Here is a 14298-nt window from a genome sequence, read left to right as displayed (position 1 = left end):
GCTAGAATGGGCTAAATGGGCCGATGGGCTATAGAACCCATAATAGGAAAAAGTGGCAAATTGATACTATGTGATGAAAAATCATATGATTCCATGACTATGAATGTGATTGGGCTTGACCGGCCATATGAAAGTGATTGGACCTGATGGGCCATATGAATGAGATTGGGCCTAAAGGGGCCAAATGAATAATTATCGATCTGTTAGTGTTTAGAAAGGGGTTGTGGACCCAGTTTTTTGGTAACTACTCAATCAGGCATAAAACTTAAATAATTTATTAATTGCGACATGGACGAGTCATAAGGTTAAGGTGTGGCAATGGGTATATGCATGTCTAGGATTAGATCTAGGGAGAGCTTGGTACTTAAGCGGTCTTAATGACTCACCTCCTCTTCTTTGGAATCCTACCTGGTGCATAGTGTCTGTTCACTTTAGCCAACAAGGACTTGTTAATGGGCCAAGGCAAGAAATAAACCCATAATAAAGAGAAATTATAGAAAATGCCCCTAAGGACAGAAATGACTAAAATATCCTATGAGTGGAATGTAAGATTTATGGATGTTACATGTATACCTACTGTATTAGGTTGCATATGGGTTGGGAATTATGGAATAGAGGAAGTATATGAGGATCGCATGGTTGCTTGACGACCGTGGATCCACCGATGGCTATTAAGCCCAATATTTGATTAGCAGCTTGCTGCAATGAAGGTAGTATCGCAATCGGGCTACCATTGGAGTGTATCGGATGGGTGGGTCGATATTTATATCCCCACATGGTGTGTATCGGGGGATAGAGATGGTGTGCAGTGGTTGGATGGGTGGGATTTGTGCATATTTGATTGCTTTACATTTGTTCTGAAATTGAATTGGGCTTAGGCCCAAAAACACTTGCTATTGCGTGCTTTTCTATTTGCCTAGGGTTGTAGACACTAAGTTTTCGAAAACTCACCCCTCTTTTACTTTTCTCAAGTGATCCTCAGTAGGTGGTTCAACGTTTAGAGGGACTCCGAGGTGGCCAGCTAGCAAGATGACTTGGACTTCTTTTCTTAAGCCTATAATTTCTAGTATTTAAAGTTATTTCAGTCTGGAATGTAATAAGGCCTTTCCTCTGGTTATTATTCAAATTAGAATTATATTTATTATTATGCTTTATATTTGCTAGAAGTAGAGCATGGTTTTCTTAAAACCATAACTGTTTTTAAATACTACGTTTCCGCAACTAAATTTTTAAATGACAAGTTTTCACAGATCATCTATTTTAAATAAAGCTTTCACAACTGAAAAGAGATTTTACAAAGTAATTTTTATCATACAAGAAGGAATAGTTTTTTTTTTAAAATACACCTTTCTTTGAAAGCAACAAATACAAGCTAGGATTTTGCTTAAGGTTTTTATTTCAAAGAAGGGTTTTTAATGAAAACAAGGTTTTCGATAAAACACTTCAATGTGACGCGCTGGATTTGACCATAACATCTGGGCCGGGTTTGGGGTGTTACATTTAGTGGTATCAGAGAAAAGTTACAAAACTCAAGCTATGAGGTGGGCCATATTATTTGGGTTTGTTTTAAAAAAAATTGAATCACAATGTTTTGGAAAAAGTTCTTGCTATGCGACACACCGAGTCTCTGACGTTAAACCAAGTAAGTTCTTTTATTATTAAGCTTGTTTAATTTGATATACTGTAGATAGTTAGTGGGCTATTTTAGATTATTATACTAAGGCCTTTAGTTGGAGTGAAACTAAAACCCGTAGGACTTTGAAACTATAGAGGATTTACGAAAATAACTTTCTTTTTAATACTTTCATAAAACATCTGCTTAATTATTGAAACTAATTAAAACTTCATAAAATTTCTAATCTAGATAATACGTGAATCAATGATGAGTGCTAGAAGAGGTGCAAGAGGCCGTGATCGAGGCCGCGAGGTGTTAGGGCTAAATCATCGGTATCGAGCCATATGCCCAATGTTGGAGTAGAAGAGGCTCTAACCTCACCCGTGGCTGAGACTGGACTGTATGATCGGGCCGCGATGGATGATGCATTGTCGCAGGCAATGCTGAGGATTTTGGAAAGGGTCGCATGGCCCAATAATGGCTTGAGAAATCGGGGATCAATTCCGGAGTGACTTCAATCAAATGGGGTTGAGATATTTAAGGGCGTGGCTGGTGTGGCTCCTAATGTGGCTGACTACTGGTTGGAGGCCACTGAAAGGATAACGGAGGACTTGGACTGTTCACCTGAACAAAAATTAAAAGGGGCAGTGTCAATGCTTAGCGAAGAAGCTTACAAGTGGTGGCTGACAGTGAAAGAGGGCACCCAACCTGAGCAGGTCACTTAGGAGTTCTTCAAAACTCCATTTCAAGGGAAGTATGTGGGTGCGAGTTATGTGGATGCTAGAAGGAAAGAGTTCCTGAACTTGACCTAGGGAAACAAATCTGTGGCAGAGGCGAAATTCCTATGCCTTAGTAGGTATGATAGAGTTATGGTGGCAACGGACTATGAGCGTTGCATTAAGTTTAAGGATGGTCTTAGGGATAGCCTCAGAGTATTGATAGCTCCACAAAGGGAGCGGGTTTTCTCAGAGTTGGTAGAGAAAGCAAAGATAGCATAGGAGGTGAAGCATGCTGAGCGCCTGAATCAGGAAGAAGAAAGGGGTAAGAATAGAAGGGAGGCTAAGACTCCTGATGTTGGACAGAGGCCTAGGACTAGGGCCAGAGTTAATGGGCCAGTTGGAGCAAGGCCCCCTACTATTAATCCAGGGGTGCCACCTTGTGCTGATTGTGGGAAATGTCATGTAGGCGAGTGTTGGAAGAGGATCGGAGCTTGTCTAGCTTGTGGATCTATGGAGCATAGGATCAAGAGTTGCTTTAAAAGGCTAGGTCAGGTGCCAATCGTGGGCCGAGGTGGTGTTCAGCCACCAAGGGGTGGTCAGCTGCCGCTAAGGGGCCGTGGGTAGGGTAGGGGCAGTAACGGCAATAGACATTGACGTTGAGCACCAGGCGGAGATGCAGGCCATGCTGAGGCAAGACAGCCACCTTTAGTTTATGCTACTTATCACCAAGAAGACGGGGATGCCCCAGATGTGATAACGAGTATGTTCTTTATACATGAGTTACCTTACACTGCATTGATTGATATTGGATCGACACATTCATATGTTGCATGCAATATGACTGAACCTTTGGGTGATATGTTTGAAATTACTGTGAATGAGATTACTGTGATAAGTCGGTTAGGCCAGTCAATGGGAGTGAATAAGTTATTTAGGGAGGTACCCTTAGTAGTCCAAGGGGTTACCTTTTTAGCAGATTTGATGGAACTATCGTTTAACGAGTTTGATTTAATCTTGGGTATGGATTGGCTAGTGAAACACCGAGCAACCTTGTATTGCACTGCAAAGCGAATGGTGTTAAGAACGGTGGAGGATAAGGAGGTAGAGGTGATTGGTGAACGCCGAAATTATCTGTCGAATGTGATTTCAGCATTAAGGGTTTAGAAGTTGGTATGAAAGGATGCTAAGCCCATTTGGCTTATATTAGTGATACAGAGGCTAAGAGCCCTATTGTTAAGGAGTTGAGAATAGTTAGGGAATTTCTAGATGTTTTTCCTAAGGAGCTGCCAGGGTTACCGCCCAACAGAGAGGTAGAATTTAGAATCGAGTTGTTACCTGGTACGGTTTTGGTGTCCATCGCCCCTTATTGGATGACACTAGGGGATTTGGTAGAACTTAAGGCACAGATCAAGAATTGTTGGATCGAGGTTTCATCCGACCAAATGTGTCTCCTTGGGGAGCACCAGTGTTATTCTTAAATAAGAAAGATGGGACGTTGCGAATGTGCATCGACTAACGACAGTTGAACAAGTTAACTATTAAAAACAAGTACCCTTTGTCGAGAATCGATGATCTTTTTGATCAGTTTAGGGGTGCTTCTGTTTTGTCGATGATTGATCCTCGTTCGGGGTATCACCAATTGATGGTTAAGGAGGCAGACATTTATAAGACAGCTTTCAGAACTCGTTATGGGCACTACGAGTTCTTGGTGATGTCATTTGGCCTGACGAATGAACCTACCATTTTCATGGATCTTATGAATCGGGTTTTCCAACCCTATCTGGATCGGTGCCTAGTGGTTTTTATAGATGACATCTTAGTGTACTCAAGAAATGAGGATGAGCATGATGCACACTTAAGGCTTGTGTTGTTCATTTTGAGGGAGAAGCAGCTGTATGCCAAATTTAGTAAGTGCAAATTTTGGCTAAGGGAGGTTGCTTTTCTAGGACGTGGTGTCAGCTGAGGGGATTAAGGTGGATCCTTGAAAAATTGAAGCAGTGTTAGACTGGAAAACAACTAAGTCAGCATCTAAAATCTGAACTTTTCTAGGCTTGGCAGGGTACTATAGGTGGTTTGTGGAGGGCTTTTCACTAATTGCTGCACCTTTTAACTAAGTTGTTGAGGAAGGGGGTACCGTTTGATTGGACAGACAAGCAGCAAGAGAGTTTTGGAAAGCTTAAGAAGTTTTTAACTGAGGCCCCTGTGTTGGTTCAGCCAGAGCCTGGGAAGGAGTTTACAGTTTATAGTGATGCGTCGTATGTGGGCTTGGGCTGTGTATTGATGCAGGAAGGAAAGGTGGTTGCATATGCATACGACAACTTAAGTCTCACGAGGTGAATTACCCAACCCATGACTTGGAACTCGCTGCGGTGGTTTTTGTGCTAAAAATATGGAGGCATTATTTATACGAAGAAAAGTGCACAATTTATTCAGACCATAAGAGTTTGAAGTACCTCCTTACCCAAAAGAAGCTAAACCTTAGGCAGCGTAGGTGGGTGGAATTTTTTAAGGATTATGATTGTACGATTGAATACCACCCTGGCAAAGAAAATGTGGTGGCCGACGCGTTGAGTCATAGGGTTAAGTCAGACTTGAGGGCTATGCTCACCCATTTAAGCTTGTTGGATTATGGTAGCTTGTTAGCTAAGCTTCAAGTAAAGCCAGTGTGGGTCGAGGAGATAAAGAGTAAGCAGTTAGTGGATGAGACTTTAGGTGCTCATTTTAGACAAGTAGAAAATGAGGAGACGTCAGACTTTGGGATAAGTAGTGAAGGAGTGTTGTGTTTCTGTGGGAGAAGGTGTATATCGAAGGACGAGAATCTAAGGCAGTCTATTCAGTGGGAAGAACATAGTAGTCTCTATGCTATGTATCCTGGCAGAAATAAGATGTACTAGAATTTGCGTGAGCTTTGCCTGGACTTAAGCTCGAGGTTATGGAGTTCGTAAGTAAATGCTTGGTTTGTCAAAAGGTGAAGGCGGAACATCAGTTGCCTTCAGGATTGCTTCAGCCAGTAAAGATTCCACTTTGGAAGTGGGAAAAGATTACTATGGACTTTGTTAGTGGGCTACCCTTGACACCTACTAATAAAGACTTGATATAGGTTATAGTGAATCGGTTAACCAAGTCTGCCTATTTTATACAGGTCCGCACCGATTACCCGTTACAAAAGCTGGCTAGGTTGTATGTGGTGGAGATTTAAGATTGCTTGGAGTGCCAGTTTCCATAATATCTGATAGGGACCCACATTTCACTTTGTGAGTTGGGTACTGGGTTGAACTTCAGTACATCATTCCACCCTCAAACTGATGGACAGTTGGAAAGGGTGATCCAAGTTTTGGAAGATATGTTGAGGGGATGTGTAATTGAGTTCATAGGTAGCTGGGAAGACTACTTGTCATTAGTTGAATTTACGTATAACAATAGTTATCAAGGAAGTATTGAGATGGCTTCGTATGAAGCACTGTATAGGCGAAGGTGTCGAACTCGAACATGTTGAACGAAATTAGACGAACAAAAAGTTTTGGGCCTTGAGTTAGTAGCAGATACTGAGGGTAAGGTAAAATTGATTCGGGATCGGTTGAAGGAGGCCTCGGATAGGCAGAAGCCGTATTCTAACCTTAAGCATTGAGAGATCGAGTATGCAGTGGGGGACTTAGTTTTCTTAAGGTCTCTCTGTGGAAGAAGGTATTAAGGTTTGTACGGAAGGGGAAGCTAAGCCCAAGGTTCATTGGGCCATATCGGGTTGTGAGGCGGATTGGGCCAGTCGCATATCAGCTGGAATTACCTTCTTAACTAAGCCAAATCCATGACGTGTTTCATGTTTCCATGCTAAGACAGTATCGCTCGGATCCTTCACATGTTTTTTCGGTTGAGGAGATCGAGGTTAGGCCAGTCCTAACTTTTGAGGAAGAGCCCATATAAATAATTGGTCGTGATGTTAAGCTACTGAGAAGGAAGTCCGTCCCATTAATCAAAGTACTTTGGCGTAATCACAAGGCTGAGGAGGCTACTTGGGAACCTGAGGAAGCAATGCGACATCAATATCCTCAACTGTTTGGATTAGGTAGAATTTTGAGGACGAAATTTCTTTTAGGGGGTAGAGTTGTAACGCCCCAAAAAAATCCTGAACTTTCTTTTTTATCGGTTTTGATAAAAGGTGTGCTTAATATTCCTAGTCAAGTGTTATTTATGTGATAATAGGCCTTGGTTAAGTTATGAGTTTAAACTTTGGGGTGAAGGAAATTATAGTTTAATAATTAAAAGAACCTTGGTGGTAAGTAGTTTGGTTTTTAAATAAATGAAGGAGGAATTGGATACAAGGAGCTTTGTGTTGGAGTGGCAAGTAGCGTCACATGTAGGGCTTAGAGGTGGCGTCACATGCATGGCAAGGAGGTTTGGGGCTCGAATCCCTCCTTGCTCAAAAGAAGGATTTATTTTTGCTCAATAAGTGGCCAGTAGTGGCGTTAGATGTGAACTTTGAAGGGAGTGATCAGAGGATAAATTTAAGGAAGGGATTAAGGAGTTATCAGGGAGAAAAGTGAGGAAATGAGGGGTGTAGAGAAGTGGATCCGAATTGGGAGTTTGGGGATAGGTAAATATGGCTATAGTATATATAGGTGCTGATTTTGGGGATTCTAGGCTAATACCGAATTCTTCCTTTCTTTTTACCAAAAACACCTTTCTCTTCAAATATCTAAAAGCTGAAATCCCTTATTCTTTCTCTTTTAGTTTGTGCCAATTTCTTCCCTTCCTTTCCCATCAAACTTTTTTCTTTCTCACTCCTAGTTACTTTCTCTAAAGCTGAATATCTTTTGGCAAAAATCCTGTTGTGCCGCCACTTTTTCTTCAACGTTAGCCGATCGATTATTGTGTAAGTGCATTACTTTCTTTTAATTGGTCTTCCTAGTTCTGATTTCTTCTCTCCCTCACTCTTTCTAAATCGGTTTGGCAGGGGATTAGTATCGAATCTCGAATTTCAAATCTTTGTCAAATTGCTCCTTAGGCGTTTTGGGGTTTGGGTAAGTTTTCCTCTTTTATTGGTTAAGGTTGGCCGAATGGCAATGGATGAGTTAAGAGTGACTTAAGATGATTGTGAGTCACTTGTTGTTTAGTTCTTAATGATTAAGATTGATACAGATTTAAGAAATACTCGTGATTAGTGATTAAGGAAGGGTTGTTAAGGCTTATCGTTCAAGGTAAGGGAAAGGTGAGATTTTTAGTTTTTGATGATCGTATTTGATAAGTGTGTGATTAATCATTGAGTGACATCATTTGCAGGTTCGTGGCTAAGGAGATCGCAGCATGTTTTAGTACCAGGTGTGTACATACTCTACACACACAGAGTAGACCGACAAATCCCGAATTGCCAAAAAGCCGAAATGCTAAAAAGCCGGAAGTTTGGCTACAATAGTCTTGCGAGTGCGCGAACACTCGTAAGGGGGGAAACTGATAGGTTATCAAAGGCCCCATGATCTATTCCATGGCCTTGGGCCATGTATTGGCCAACTGGGCCAGAATGGGCTAAATGGGCCCGATTAGCTGTAGGGCCCATAATAGGCAAAATTGGCAAATTGATACTATGTGATGAAAAATCATATGATTGCATGACTATGAATGTGATTGGGCCTGACGGGCCATATGAAAATGATTAGGTCTGGTGGGCCATATGAATGAGATTGGGCCTAAATGGGCCAAATGAATAATTATGGATCTGTTAGTGTTTAGTAAGGGGTTGTGGACCCAGTTTTTTGTAACTACTCAATCAGGCATAAAACTTAAATAATTAATTAATTGCGACTGTGGACGAGTCATAAGGTTAAGGTGTGGCAATGGGTACATACATGTCTAGGATTGGATCTACGGAGAGCTTGGTACTTAAGTGGTCTTAATGACTCACCTCCTCATCTCTAGAATCCTACCTGGTGCATAGTGCTTGTTCACTTTAGCCAACGAGGACTTGTTAACGGGCCAAGGTAAGTAATAAACCCATAATAAATAGAAATTACTGAAAATGCCCTTAAGGGCGAAAATGATTAAAATACCCCTATGTGTGGAATGTAAGATTTATAGATGTTACAAGTATACCTGCTGCATTCATATGATATTATGTTTAGGTTGCATATGGGTTAGGAATTATGGAACAGAGGAAGTATATGAGGATCGCATGGTTGCTTGACGATCGTGGATCCACCGATGGTTATTAAGTCCAATATTTGATTAGCAACTTGCTGCAATGAAGGTAGTACCACAACTAAGCTACCATTGGAGTGTATCGAATGGGTAGGTCGATATTTATAACCCCACATCGGGTGTATCGGGGGCTGGAGATGGTCTGTAGCGGTTTGATGGGTGGGATCCATGCATATTTGATTTCTTTACATTTTTTCAGAAATTGAATTGGGCTCAGGCCTAAAAAAAATTGCTATTGCATGGTTTTCTATTTGCCGAGGGTTGTTGATCGCATAATTTCATGATAGGTTTTAAATGTTTATAATTAATCGTTCTTGAAACTAACTATTATCGCGATGTAGGCAAGTGTACCTATCGAACAGTAGTATAGTTTTAGAAGACCGGATTGTCGAACCTAAAGGAACTAAAAGTACTAGTAATGACTATCTTTTTATTATCTAGCCTAAGAATAAAGAGGTTTTTGTTTTAACTTACTAATTATCTAAACTAAGAATTCACAGAGAATGGATTGGGGAAATTGGTTTTGGGAAAATCGATTGAATTAAGACAATACCTAAGGAAAAATCCACCTAGACTGTACTTGTTATTCTGGCTCCGAATCGGACGATTTATTCATTTAACTTGTTCCGTAGAGATCCCTAAGTTATGTTATTATCTCTATTCAAGACTAATAACGTCTAATCCCTAGATTGAATAATTGAGACCTTTCTCTAATTAACACCTTAAGGTTGCATTAACTCGATCTATGGATCCCCTTATTAGGTTTCCCCCTAATCAGGCAAAATCTTGTCACCCTGTGTCTAGGCGCGCAAACAACTCTGCTTAATTATGAAAAATGTACTCTTAGACAGGGTCCATTCCTCCTTTGAATAAGAGCTTATCTTGAATTAGTATCCTGGGATATCAAAACAAGAATTAAGAACACATAATTAAGAACAAGTTAAATATTTATCATACAATTCAGAAAATAATAACAAGATTCGTCTTAGGTTTCATTCCCCTTAGGTATTTAGGGGTTTTAGTTCATAACTAAATAAGAAAACATCTCAGAATAATAAAGAATACAAAACATAAAGAAAACCCAAAACTCCTGAAGGGGAAATTGAGGGGAGATCTTCAGTCTTGACGGTGAATCCGGCTTCTGAGATGGATCAATCGGCTTCCTTGGAGTAATTCCTTACCCTCCATCCTCCATGTCCCTGTTCTTCCTCCTCTAGGGTGTATTTATAGGCTTTGGAATGCCTAAGAGCCCTCAAAATTAGCCTTTTTCGAATTGGACTCAACTTGGACTTGGTAGGGACATGCCCGTGTGAATCGTGCTTCGAATCTGCCAAATTGACATGATCGTGTGGTCTACTCGTGTGAGGGAGTCCAGGCCATGTTGATTTCGTACTTTGGCCCATTTTCTCCGTTTTTGGCCCGTTTCTCGTTCTTTTTGCTCTCTTATGCTCTACTAAGTATAAAACATGAAATTAAAGCATCAGGAGCATCGAATTCACCAATTCTAATAGGAAATCATCCATAAAATACGCTAAACATGGGGTAAAAATATGTGTAAATTACGATTTATCAAATACCTCCACACTGAGGCATTTGCTTGTCCTCAAGCAAAATTCTCAACTCATAAACAAAATAAATTCTTCTCAACTTATAATTTCTATTGATAATATCTCAAAATAATCCATAGGTAATCATACATTGAGAATTCAACTAAAAGAACATAAAAGTTTCAAACATTCCAAGTTGAGTATTTAATCATGCAAACATAGGTGTCTCCCCTCATCTAAGTAATTACCTTTGATTCAAAATATCAAAGAGTTTCACATCCTCACTGAAGATTCACTTAAATCACTCGAGGTGTTTAAGGACAATAAATGAAGCACTTAATGGTCAATAATGAAAAGTCATTACCATAGGCTTGCATGAAAATCCAATCTCCACCACTATAATTTAAGATGATACATCAATCAAAAGGTCTTTTAGAGGGTTGTAATGAGGCTTGGTTAGGGGGTGTGGTCACAAGCTGAAAGAAAGGGTTAGAATCAAGATTGAGTTGAAAAATTACTTAACTAGAAAAATAGCTAGTCATCAATTGCGTACAACAGAGCTTTTTTCAGAATATGGAATTTGACTTCTTTAGCTCAGAAGATTATTACTATTAAGATGCATACATTTTATTTTTTTAAGAACAAGTTAAATGAAAAGTAGAATAAAACTTAGCTAAGCAACTATTTCAATTCCAATCTCGACAAAAAAATGGGGATCAAATTAATTTAGGAGATTTCAACAATAATGGGTTAAGGGTTAATATTAAGGGTAATGCAAGAAATGGCTTTTTTAGGCTCAAGAGGGTTTACTAGGGGTTAATCGAGGAGGTAGGCTTTTCATGGCATGAGTGGGTTAATCCTAACTGCCTTAATCATTTTGACATGTCAAATTAAATGGTGTGGTCTCGACATGCATAATCAAGCAAGTTCTAGAATAACAGTTCAATACTGACGCACTTAAAGCAATAATAAAAGTGAGCATGAAAGAATTAATAGATGCTCAAAAGGCTCAAAAATCTCACAAAAATTATGGCTTTTTGATGTTTAAAACTTGTGAATTCTAACTCAAAGTAATACCTAAACTTTGGGGAAACAACCTAAGATTTTAAATTCTTAAAAATCAACTTATCATGCTTGATTCTCTAATGTCTTAAAGTTTATACAATCAATGCATAAATGCCTATGTTTTAATTCAAGATATATCAATCAAAATCATAAATCAATCAAAATTTATCCTAAATACGATGTGAGAGCTTTTCAAGAGAACAAGGCAGTTAGTCAGTGATAAACGCCAAATGATACATGTTTTTACCCCAAATACTTGCATATTTATGGATGTTTACTACTAGATTTGTGGATTTTGGTGCTTTTAATCCGGTTATTTCATGTTTTGTACCCAAGAGAACACCAAGAGTCGAAAGAAGCCAAAAACAAGGTAAAAAGGGGACAAAGCGGACCCAATCGAGAAGACCCACACAGCCTAAGCTTTGCCACACGGGCAGCTCACATGCCCATGCCTTTCGAGGGTGTCGACAAGTTTTACACGACTCACACGGCCTGGCCATTGAGCCCACACAGCCGTGGAAATTTAACGGATCGCACATAGCCTGGCAACCACGTCACACGGCCGTGGCACACGGGCGTGTCCCTTTTTCAAGGAGTTGTGTTCTACACGGAAAAAGGATACTTATGGGGGAAGACAGCCAATCAAAAGCCTATAAAAACACCCTAAGTATGACCTAGAAAGGAGGCTCTCCAGAACTTTTCTGGAACACAGAACCACATGCCGGGAATTACTTAAAGGATGCCAGACGATCCATCTCAAAAGCCAGAGCTACTCCAAGACTGAAGATCTCTCTCAGAATTCCTTCAGGGGTTTTAGAGTTTTCTATATGTTTTGTTATTTTCATACTTTTGAGATGTACTCTTATTTTATTATGAACTAAACCCCTTAGATACCTAAGGGGGATAAAACCTATGATGGATCTTGTTATTGTTATCTGAACTGTATGATAAATACTTGATTTGTTCTTAATTATGTGTTCTTAATGCTTGAGTTAATATTCCAGGTATTAATTCATGATTTGATGTGCTTATGCAGAGGAGGAATAGACCCTGCCTAAGAGTAGATTTGGCATAATTAAGCAGAGTTGATCGAACGCCTAAAAATAAGGTTACGAGATTTTGCCGGATTAAGGTGAAACCTAATAAGGGGATCCATAGATCTAGTTAATCCAACCCTAGAGTGTTAATTAGAGAAAAGTCTCGGTTATTCAATCTAGGGATTAGATGTTATTAGTCTTGAATAGGGATAATAACTTAACTTAGGGATCTCTACAGAACAAGTCAAGTGAATAAATCGTCCGGTTCAGAGTCAGATAACAAGTGAAATCTAGGTGGATTCCTCCTTGGGTGTCTTCTTTATTAATTTTTTCTCTTCAAGTGTTTTTCCAAATTCTCTCTTCACTTTAATTAAATTAGTTAATTAGTTTAGATAATTAGTTCAATAAACAAACACTTTTATTCTTAGGCTAGATAATAAAAAGATAGTTATTACTAGTACTTTTGGTTCCCTTGGGTACGATATCTCGATCTTACCATTACTATACTATTGTTCGATAGGTGCGCTTGCCTCTTCATCGTGATAATAATTATTCTAGGTTTGATCTTCATTATAAATATTTATTACTTGTTACGAATCACTGCGATCAAGTTTTTGGCGCCGTTGCCGGGAAACTGAAATATTAGGAACACTAAATTTTTATTACTTTAGCCATTTATTTTTCTTGCAATTTTATTTTATTTTCTTATTTATTAATTTACTTTTTCTTTCTCTTGGCAAGTTTTTATAATTTATGACTAGAAGGAACTTGTCAAAACCCTTACTTTTTGACGAAGAAATCGATCGTACAATTTGAAAAAATCAAAGAGAAATACGGTGCAGCTTAAAATACACAGAGAACGAACAAGAAGACAATACTCAACCTCCAACCGACGAGATGGCTGAAAACCAAGACAATCAGCTGCCTCTTGCAATTGCAGCTAATCAAAATCCTGCTCCACGTACTATGTATGAGTATGCTAAACCCTCTTTAATAAGAACTGAATCAAGTATAGTTAGACCTGCTATTGCTGTGAATAATTTTGAATTAAAATCTAACACTATTCAGATGATACAGCAGTTTGTTCAGTTTGATGGCTTGCAGGATGAAAATCCCAACACTCAGTTAGCAAATTTCCTGGAAATTTGAGATACATTAAAAATCAATGGCGTTTCTAATGATGCCATCCGTCTTCTGTTATTTCCCTTCTCACTGAGAAACAAAGCTAAACAGTGGTTGAACACGTTACCACGAGGGTCTATCACTACTTGGGAGAAAATGACTGAGAAATTTTACTAAAATATTTTTTGCCAGCTAAAACGACTAAATTACGAAATGATATCTCTTCTTTTGTGCAGATGGACTTAGAAACACTTTACGATGCATGGGAGAGATACAAGGATCTATTGAGAAGGTACCCTCACCATGGGTTACCTCTATGGTTGCAACTTCAAACGTTCTACAACGGTATGAATCCCTCGACAAGACAAATGAATGACCCTGCTGTTGGTGGAACTATCAACAATAAAACACTGGAAGATGCCTACGAATTCATAGAGGAGATGTCATTGAACAACTATCAGTGGCATGTCATGAGGACTAAGCCAACAAAAACAGCCGGCGTTTATAACATCGATTCAGTCACCATGCTCTCTAATCAGGTAGAACTTCTCAATAAAAAGATTGATAGTTTTCTTGGTTCTACACAGGTACATCCAATAATAAGGTGTGACTTAAACGGAGGAGGTGTGCATACAGAATATCAATCCTTCAATCCCACAACCGAAGAGGAACAAGTCAACTATATGGGTAACAATAACTTTAGACCTCAAAATAACCTATACAGTAATACCTATAATACAGGTTGGAGGAACCACCCAAATTTTTCTGAGGGAGGTCAAAGGAGTCAAAAGCCACAAAATCCTCAGGGTTTTTAACAACCACCTTATCACCAAGAGAAGAAGCTGAACCTTGAAGAGATGCTCTCTAAATTCATCTCGGTGTCAGAAACCCATTTTCAAAATACCGAGACTGCACTTATGAATCAACAAGCATCGATCCAAGGACTCGAAACTCAGATAGGCCAGCTGTCCAAACTAATCTCCGAAAGACCACAAGGTAGCGTA

General features: G+C 39.3%; 1 non-coding gene across 1 annotated transcript; it reads right to left on the bottom strand.

Moving 5' to 3' along the window:
- Positions 1-13497: 13497 nt before the first annotated feature.
- Positions 13498-13604, bottom strand: LOC121206791 (small nucleolar RNA R71). The gene has a single exon (XR_005901964.1). It is a non-coding gene; the product is annotated as a small nucleolar RNA R71 (small nucleolar RNA).
- Between the last annotated feature and the right edge of the window lie 694 nt (positions 13605-14298).

This window comes from Gossypium hirsutum, chromosome A09 (assembly GCF_007990345.1).
Source record: "Gossypium hirsutum isolate 1008001.06 chromosome A09, Gossypium_hirsutum_v2.1, whole genome shotgun sequence".
NCBI lineage: Eukaryota > Viridiplantae > Streptophyta > Magnoliopsida > Malvales > Malvaceae > Gossypium > Gossypium hirsutum.
The sequence above is the reverse complement of the archived record's forward strand: the minus strand, read 5'-3'. Positions and strand labels throughout refer to the sequence as shown.